The sequence below is a fragment of the Propithecus coquereli genome, unplaced genomic scaffold (genome assembly GCF_000956105.1).
Source record: "Propithecus coquereli isolate 6110/MARCELLA unplaced genomic scaffold, Pcoq_1.0 Scaffold292, whole genome shotgun sequence".
NCBI classification, from domain to species: domain Eukaryota; kingdom Metazoa; phylum Chordata; class Mammalia; order Primates; family Indriidae; genus Propithecus; species Propithecus coquereli.
In genome coordinates, this window is record NW_012148530.1 from 379,175 (window position 1) to 389,412 (window position 10,238).

Genomic DNA, 10,238 nt, shown 5'->3' on the forward strand with positions numbered 1-10,238 from the left:
ATTAGAAAATTGTAGAAAAGATGCTTATTAGTCTAGTTTTTGAGACATACGTTCTTTTCAATTGTCTACAATCATACTGGTACACATTGCTCAGAATAACCACAAGACTGTATTATCTGTAGTGGCAGGGAGGCACAAATATTCAATAATGTGATACTGTGCTAATAATTAGTCACGTATTTGCAAATTAAAGGTCAAATATTTTCTGCTCGTTTGGTCTCATTTCTATTGCTGTTCGCTACATTTTGGAATAAATTGTCTATATTAAATTAAATTTGAAGTTAACATTTGGCTGTGTTTATTCAGAGTAATCGAAAAGCCATCCTTTATCTTTTAAAACACGGAAGAATAATTTGATGAGTCACAGATGTCCCTCAAGGAGTTCTACATATTTCAGAGGCTCTGTAGAGAGTTAACGGGAAGAGATTGTAGGGATTTCCAGTTTGAAATCGCTGCCATTTAATGTAGACTTGGTCATTTCTGGGAAAACGCAAACCGTTTTCTGGAAAACTGAGGAAGGAAGTCAAGTTGCTTTTAGAAATGTGTATGTGTTGGGCAGAAAAAGAGAGGACAGAGTATAAAATAGACGGCCTCCCTATAAAAACAGAATCTTATCTCCTAGGACGGCAAGAATGAGTAGGCAGAACTGCAGAGGAAGCAATATCGAGTATTTAGGGAACTCTAAATAGTCACCTGTCTCTGGACCAGGGAGTCCAAATTGAGAAAACGCAGGATATAAAGCTGACAAACATCAGGATGAGACACTAAGGGTCCTTAAATACCGGGCTAAGGAGACAACGCTGCAAATGTGGGTTATCAGTCCCCTCAGGACATGGTCCCCATCTTCACCCTTATCTTTTACTCCTCTGTCCTCTGGAAGCCTTTCCTAACATTTCCTTCCCTGCCCAGGGTCAGGTAGCCTTGCTCAGCGCTTCCCTCGCACCCAGTGTTCCCCTTAGACTACTACAACTCATTGTCGTGGCTTCGTCATTCTCTGTTTTTCTCTGTAAATTGTAAACATCCCGATTGAGTCTCTGTAAATTAATTGTAAGCCCATCTCCGCTTACCATTCCTGAGCGCATAGTGTATGTTTAACAATTAATTGTTCAATAAATGAACTGCTACATTTAGAAGACTACAAAGTGCTCAAGATAATTTTAAACAGGGAAGTGGTATTATCAAATTTTTGAATTAAAAAAGGTGTGTTAGCAGACATATAAGTGGTGGACTGGAAAAGGCTAAAACTGATGTTGAAGAGACTGCTTTGAAATGTCCAGCCAAGGTTAGGTAATAAATATTGAAAGCCCGTACCAATTCATTTGTTCAAAACTTATTCGAGCATATACATTGTATCAGTCCTATGTATGAGGACCCAGAGATAAAATTCTGAACAAAATCCTCTTGGAAAGTTGAAAAACGAAGAAGTTAACAAGGTAATTTCTGACGGTGATAGATGCTAGGAGGAAATGAATAGGCTAGAGTGATAGAGTGATGCGAAAAGAAAAATTAGCAGTGATGCAAGAGAAAGGAATGCACCTCCTAAATATTTTGTAAGTAGAATGGGTGGGAACTTGGGATCAGATATTTGCAGGGAATTGAGATTGTAAGGATCACAGCAAGAATGAATGTTAAGGGTAGTGATGGGCTCAGAAAACAGTACCCCAAAATGAAGGCCTCGGAAGCAAAAATTCTTCTCTTACATTCCCTTGTCCTCCCGCCTCTCAGTCCCATTCTTCCCTGAAGCTAGCCATAGAAACCATAATAGAATCCCTCTTCCCCAAGGTGGGTCATAAAAGCCTGAACCCGCCTCTCCCCCAAAAGCAGCCATAAAACCTTAAAGTATTCTATGTAATAACTGTCCATAAAGTAATTATCTGACCTACCTTGTTTGACTGTAAGACCCCCATCCCAGAAAGAGCTCTGCACCACACCAGAGGAAGGAATGCATACTCAGAGAGGCCAAGAGGAACCTAGACGACGGACAGGCCTTGCTGGTTCTGTCACTCAGCCTATTAGCATTAGATCACACCCTTTTCGTCCAATCAGATTTCTACAGAGCTGTCCATACTTTGTTGAACCTAAGCATAAAGATGGACAATTTCCCCTATATATTTGGGTTTTCACTTCGAAGTCTCCTGTGTAGACACATTAAAATAAATTTGGAACGTTTTCCTCTTATTAATCAATCTGCCTCAGGTCAGTGATTTTTCACTGAATCTTTATGGGGACAGGGGCCTTTGATCCCTACAGTTTGGTGAACCTTTGGGGGCCAGAAGCCTCTGCTCCCTACACACAATAGGCTTTTGGTTTGCACCATTAGGTAAACCATAGTGCCATCTAGAAAACTGGCTCATATAGGAGGAGAATGAACTTAGAATGGGAAAGGGCAATATGCCAGCTATCTTCATATATGTTCCCATCTTTCTCCACCTCTCATGCACCCCCAGGAGCCTGACTTACATGCAATAGAGGCTCCCCTGTTCTCTGGCTGCCAGTAGGGTTCAGTCAATGGTGAGAAATAGCAGAAAATAGGGGAGATATTTCCCTGGATCCCTCCCTGAGATGTAACCGTGGGCTGTTTTCTTTAACTGTTTCTATCAGTGTGACCTTTTCTACGTGAATCTCTCCTTCCAGATTCCACTAAGCCTTTCCTCTTCTTTTCCCTGCAGGATAATGGTGCTAATAGCTCAGCCGATACTAGTCCTGAGTTCCCACACTACGCTTTGAGGTTTGCTTACAACTAGCCACACATGTATAAGGCTTCCTAAATCAAACATTCTTATAAGTCATCTAATTAAGATAACTTTCACTTTATACTAATTTGAGTATACCATCTGTTTCCTGTTGGTTCCCTGATTGATATTGGTAATTATTTCAGGTTTAGATGAATTGACTTTCTAACATCAGCAGAATATACATGGTAAGTTAACTAGCAGTCAATTGAAATAATATGGTTCTGGTACTGCTAGGTGAAATCTGAGCTAGAGTATTTACAAGAGGTTGAATGAAATTAGGGCAAGAATTTAATTTTGCCTTTGGTAGAAGGAAAGTCATTGAGATCATGAACAGATCTTTTTGACATGGTGGAGACAGAAGACCAAATACAGTGGACTGAAGAGAGAATAAGAAATGGGCAAAGGAAGATAATTAATATAGTCAAGTCTCATGGGAAGTTTTGCACCTATGAGGAGCATTACAACTGGATGTGTAAGTGGAGTTTCTGTGAAGTGTGAGGTCATCAATAGATGAGAGAAAGAGGTTAGAGATATGAAAAGAGAGTGTGAAATGATTATCCTGGGGAACAGATAAATTTACTAGGGGACTGTAGTAGAGGCAACATCGCTAAGCCTGCCTGAGTTCAAATCTTCACTGGCTCACTTACCTGTTTTCTGATTTGGGTTGAGTTACCTAAATTCTCTGAGCCTCAGTCTTCTCAACTATGAAACAAGGAAGTTAATAGCACTTACCTTGTAGGGTTTGAAAAAATAAAGCCATTTGTAAGGTGTATATGTGGACTTCCTATTATGAAATTATAAACTCAAATCGCTTGATATGTTTGAGATCTGTGGTCAAAAAAACAAAATATGTTAGTACAGTTGGGTTATTTTTGCCATCAACTAAGTAGGTACAGAGAGCTAAATTTTACCATGGTTGGAGTTTTTCTAGGTGAATTCAATGGAGGGAAGAAGCAACAGCAGCAGAACTTAATTATGAATGTGTGGTTTAATATTAAGTGGTTCTGATAATGATGGGAAGACTGAAAATAGGTCATACACAGTTAAAGATACTTGGGTCAAAGCATAGTGGTCTCACTGGAAATCAAGAGATGTTGGCAGGAAAATGCTGGTTTAAGAGAGTTGGAAAAATGAGAGGGAGCTGAAACCTATTTCAGAAGTTTTAGTAGGACCGTTAGGATGGTAGCCTGAGTTGAAGGTGACTTAAGAGGAGAAGATTACATGTAAATGAGATGGACAGAAACTAAGAGATCAGGGTATTAGTTAGCCAACCTACAGGGATATTAAAGGCACTAAGGATGATAAGAATGGTGATAAGCCAGGCACAGAAAGACAAATTACTGCACAATCTCACTTATATGTGGGGTGTAAAAATAAACAGATAAATTCATAGAAACTGAGAATAAAATGGTGGCTACCAGAAGCTGGGAGGTGGGGGAATTGGGGAGATATTGGTCAGAGGACACAAAATTTGAGTTAAGGGCAATAAGTTCAAGAGATTTATTTTAAATCTTAGTGACTACAGTTAATAACAACATATTGAATATTTGAAAATAGTTAAGAGAGACTTCAAGTGTTCTCACCACACAAAAAAATAAGTGAGGTAATACATATGGTAAATAGCATGATTTAGCCTTTCCACCATGTATGCACATATCAAACCATGGTGTCCTGGGCCTGTCACAATGGCTGACAACTATAATCCCAGCACTTTGGGAGGCTGAGGTGGGAGGATTGCTTGAAGCCAGGAGTTCAAGACCAGCCTGGGCAACATAGTGAGACCTCCCATCTCTAAAAATAAAATAAATTAAAAGAATTAGCCAGACATGATGGGGCATGCCTATAGTTTCCACTACTCTGAAGGCCAAGGTGGGAGGATCTCTTGAGCCCAGAAGTTCAAGGCTGCAGTGAGTTATGATCATGCCACTATACTACTCCAACCTGGGCAACAGAGGAAAACCCTGTCTCTAAAAAATAAAAATTAGACAATTTTTACAGAAGGAAAGTAGAAAAGAAACAAGGGGAAAAAAGTGAGCCAAGGCACTGCAATCATAGGAGGGATTTATACAAAGCATAGTAGACAAAGTAGGTCATAAGAGAAAAAAAATAATGGGCAGCCAAGTTTGATGACATTCTCTTCAAAGATTTTGAGTATTTTGAAGCAGCAAAAAGGAGGAACATTTCAGATGCAGAAAGGGAATCAAGGAAAATGTAAAACCCACCTCCAGGTGCTGAAGTACATGAGCTGTGGGAGGAAACTGCCTAAAATTGATGGGACTATGGGGTGAAGTCTACAGACACTAGCCAGGTTGCTATTGGCCCAGTGCCGAGGTTCTAAACTTCAGTCCTCATTAGAATCACCTGGAGGGCTTGTTAAACACAGTGTCCTGGGATCCACCTCCAGAGTTTCTGAATTAATTGGTTTGGGGTGGGGTGAGAATTTGCATTTCTAACAGTTTCCACATGATGCTGACACTGCTGGTCCAAAGGTCAAACTTTGAGAACCATTGATCCAGTGGCTCTCAACCCTGTATGCCCATTATAATAACCAGAGAAAATTTTAGATTAACTGGTGCCCATGCCTCTTCACAGTTTTGATTCAATGCATGTGTCATGGTTCAGGGCACTGGCATTTTTTTCTTTAGTCTCTGGGGGTTGATTCTAACATTCAGCCCATGATACAGAATAATTGAATGGGGGCAAGGAGAAAGTTTAATAACATGAGGAGGGTACAGAGTTTGCCGATGGCCAAGAGTGAATTCCTAAAGCCCAGTGGAAGGATCTAGAGGGACAGAGAAGAATGGTAGACAGGAACCTACTAGGAAACAAGGAGTGAGGAAATAAGCAAGCACAAAACAATGTATGATCTAGAAAGCTGGGACTTCTGATAGCATGTGAGTCTCTCTTGGATTTGTCCTGGAACTCACTGTGCATATAGAGAATGAAGATCTTGGAATGACTCATGTCATGCAAGTTGAAAATGTTGTGACCATCTGAAGACCTCAGGGTGGCCAGTCTTGTCCCTGTCCGGAGAGATTGTTAAATATGAATTGTTCTTGCCCTATAAGGAGGAGGAAGGGAATTTTCAAGGAAGGAGGAGAAACAAGCAGTGTCCTAAACCTCTGCAAATTGTGACCTTGTAGGTATTGTGCAATTATTTGATATAAAGTACTATTCCTAGTACCAAGAGGAAATCTGCCAGTGATACTAAAACATAAATATAAAATCCTATTTCAAAAGGAAATAGAAATGGATGAACAATGATCTAATTCCCTGATGCCCTGTGGTTGGCTATAACAAATTTGTTCCATTGAAAATAGGCAATTAAAGACAAGAAGGTATTTATATGCTTAGTTTACTAAGTATTTCTAAAACCTGCTACCACATGGTGGTGGAGGGTGGAATGTACTTTTGACCTGGTGATTGGTACTTGTTTCTACAGGAAAAAAAGTTTTAGTAAAGATAAGAACTTGGGTCATGTTTCTATCATTTCTTGTTTAGGAGTAACGCAATAGCCCCCTAATTTGTCTGCCCATATACATACCGGGCCCTCCGATTTTACCATTTTACTCTCTACCTGTTCACCAATTATTTAAAGTAAGTCCATAGCTCCTCTGCATTTACAGGCTACAGACTAAATTACTTACCATAGCCCTAAAGCTATAATTAGTATAATTTAGTGATTTAAATCACAGCTCCAGAGCAAGACTTCCTAGGGTTAAAGTTAATCATTCCATGATGATTAGCTGGGTGATTTGGAACAAGTTACTTAAACTCTTTGTGCCTTAGTTGCTTATCTATAATAAAGGAATAATATAGTACCTCTTTCATAAAGTTGTGAATATTGAGTTACTTGTAAATATAAAATGCATAGGACAGTGTTGGCATGTAGTAATAGCTCAATAAATGTTAGCTATTATTGTTGTTATTACTAGCAGTCCCTATATGATCACCCCAACCTACCTTCCCCAGCCTAAATTCACTCACTCTCTGGGTTCTAGCATCAAGACCTTGTTTGATCCCTTACTGCTGATATGCTTCTTCTAACACATAAACCTTCCTCATAGTTGTACCATCCATCTGAAATTCTCCTTCCTCCCTTCTTTTAAAAGGTAATTCCCACACATCATTCAGAGTTCAGATGATCACTTTCTTAAGGAAGTTGTCACTGGCCTATGTGACTAGTTTAGCAGCCTCTCTCATAGCACCATGTACCTTTCATTTTTTAACAATCATTACATGTGTGATCACATGTGTGCTTATTTGATTAAGTTCTTTTCCCCTCTATGCCTTCATGAGGCCAGAGGCCTGTTCTGCTTTGGTCACCAGTATATCAGCAATGCCCGGTGCAATTCCTGCTAGTTAGAGAGATGCATGGGTTTTGAATGAATAAGAAAATGATATTTAGAAATTGTTAGAAAGGTACAATTGCTAAACTGGGTGAATTTGGTTTAAATTCTTAAGTAAATAACAGAATATTTTATTAAGAATCAACCTCACATTTCAATCATATCCAAAAATAGATTCTATGTGTTTTGAGTCTTTGAATCAACATGAAAGAAGACATAGAACTATAAAATAATGTATATATTTTGTATATAAATATTCAGAAAATTGGGAATGATAATTAGATTTTTATTATGGGTCCACCAAACATGAGGACCAAGCATTAAGGTTATAGGAACATCATTAATCTGGGCTATTTGATGTAATCACATTTGGACAGGCAGCACTTGGAGAAGTTGTTTTTTGCCACTGGGTTTCAACTGTATTTTTCCATCTTCCTTGGGTTACTGGGAGGCAAAAGTACACAAAGAATAAAACATGTAAAAGTAAACATTTTAGTAGTAGAAGCAGATTTTACAAATAGATATTTTAATCTGTAAGGATAGCATTTTATAATGTCAAATTCTCACCCTCTGCTGCTTTGTATGTTACTTGGGGGATACTTACGCTGTTAAGACTCTGAACCTACCATGCAGTGGTAGCTCTAATATTTTAACTGATAACTGGCCTAACAGGAATATCTGAGATAGTTCTGAGTAATCAAAGCAACTTAAAAACAGTAAAGGATCAAACCATTATATCAATACTACTACCTTACAACCTATCATATCATGTACCCAAAGATAGTGAATATTTATCTGTTCATTTATTCATAGTCTGATCTCAAATGCTTCTATGTCCCCTGATGATGAGAAAAATATCTTAAAATTGCCAAGAAAGGTAACCCAAATGTTTATTCAGATTAAGTCAGTCCCTGTAGGATAAGTAATCAGCTATTTTAACTTCGAATTCTCAACTGGAGGACTCTCATCTCTTTTTATCCTCTCCTTTCCCAAGAGGGTCCCTTTGTGAATGGAGAGCACACTTAGGCGGGCATCCTGCTTTCTGTATCTCTGTGGGTCTCTGCTGTACAGTGACTGTCTCATCTGGTCTCTGGTCATAGTGCCACAGTCGGATGAGGAGTGGCTGCTCTACCCTGATAATTTCGGTGCCATTGTTCCACGTCATGGTTTCCAGTTTTGGGGCTTCCATATACAACGACTTTCTTGTTCTAAGGCTAGGCCTCTTCCATAATAGCTGTCTAGGCAGGGCCTCAACTTCCCCACATTCCTCTGCAAAGTAAAATAGTCAGCCACTTTTTCTACTCATTGCTATTTCTGGCAGTATTTGGTTAAAGCTAACTTCAAACCCCTTCCTCAGCCATGGCTTCTATCCTGCTGGTGTCCCAGTGCCACGCAGATTTGGCAACACAACCAATGCACAGCTTCGCTAGGGGGCAAGATGCAAGGAAGGCCCTCTTATACTGGAATTTTCCCCAAATTTTTATAGGTGTGAGCATTGTTCCTCTTTTCTGCCTTGGCCCCAAACCATGGAGTCAACCAGGGATGAGATGGCATAGAGACTGGGGAGGGAAAGTAGTTGTTGGGAAAGGCTTGGGGCAGGGTGCCAGAGCTGGACCTCTTGCCCCTGCTTTTCTGCTGTTTCTCCAAGGTCGAAAGCTCCTATTTTATGTGGACTTTTCTTGCAGCATATCCTCCACAGTTTTTACACTATGACTTTTAGTACAGCTTTACGACTCAAGTCTGCCAGAGTAGGATTGTGACATGTACAAGGAAGTTTTTAAAATTTAGAAAATATGGCTCTCTCACCCTTAACAAAGCCTGGCTTTCAATGCTGTTGTTTTTCTATGTGCTTGAAAAGACTAGCTTTTAAGTTCAAACTGAACAATGACTTCTTTGTTCTAGGCCTGTACCCAACCTGTCCCAGGAGTAATAAATACTGTTGCTTCACTGGTTTTGGAGCTGGAGAGCATCATAATTTTAAGAAACTGAAAAGAAAATCAGTGGTTTAAGATTTTCCATTATTTTCTTATAACATACACACAATGGTTCAACCAAAAGTGAGTTCAAGCAAAAGAAATGAGGAAATGGGAAGAAGAAGAGAGAAAGAAAAAAAAACAAAACAGGGTGCTACAGGGTACCAAAAATTGGACTTCCTTCCCTCACTTTTCATCTCCTATATTATCTCTATCATAGGTAGAAGACAAGAGTATCTCATTATGGCAGAGAGAACCTCAAATATAAGACCACCTATAAGGCAATGCTTTTGTAGACCTTGTATGACTGTAGTTGCCTTGTTTTTGTTTTACAAGTCATTGCCATTATCATTGTCACAGACTAATCCTAGCAGACCCCAAATCAAATAATTTCCCCACAATGGATTCCACTTGCTGGTCAAATATAATCCATTTTGTTAAGATCCATGGGACACAGCTCTCTAAGATTTCTGAACTAGAAGTGTTTGATTCTCTTTAGTGAATGATTTATTTGTGTACTATGGACACTGAATCTAGTACCTCCTTTATGATATAGTTGCTAGAAATCTTGGAGTTCCATTTGCACCTAACCTTTAAAAAATACTTCTGATTGTATACATTTTTGATATTTTTATTTTTTAGTATCTGTATTTGCCTTTATTATCACCATTATTTACAATAATAAAGCTAGTAATAGATGTATCAAATATGGTAGGTTGGGTTATTCTACAATAACAAGCAATCATGAAATGCCAATAGATTACAATAACAAAGGTTTATTTCTTGCTCACACTACAAGTTCCTTACAGGTAAGCTCTGTTTCACTGTCTTCACTGGGAGGCCCAGACTGACAAAGCAATTTTTCTCCGGAATATTATCAGAGGGAAATGAAAGATTCTGACAAAGTACATGTTTCATCTTAAAAACTTCCATTTAGGAGCAACACATGTATTCTTGCTCACACGTCATTGGCCAAAGCAAGTCGGCTGTCTAAATCAGTATGGCCGGTAATTGTCCTCTTCCCCCCGAGAAGCCCAGGGTATGTTGGGGGATAACAATACAGTCGAACAAAATAGGTTACATTTATTTAAGTAATTATTCAATCCAGCATTCTTCTAAGATATGTATATATGTTTAATACTCATCAAAGTTATGTTTGATATATACTAGGTTTTTCTTCA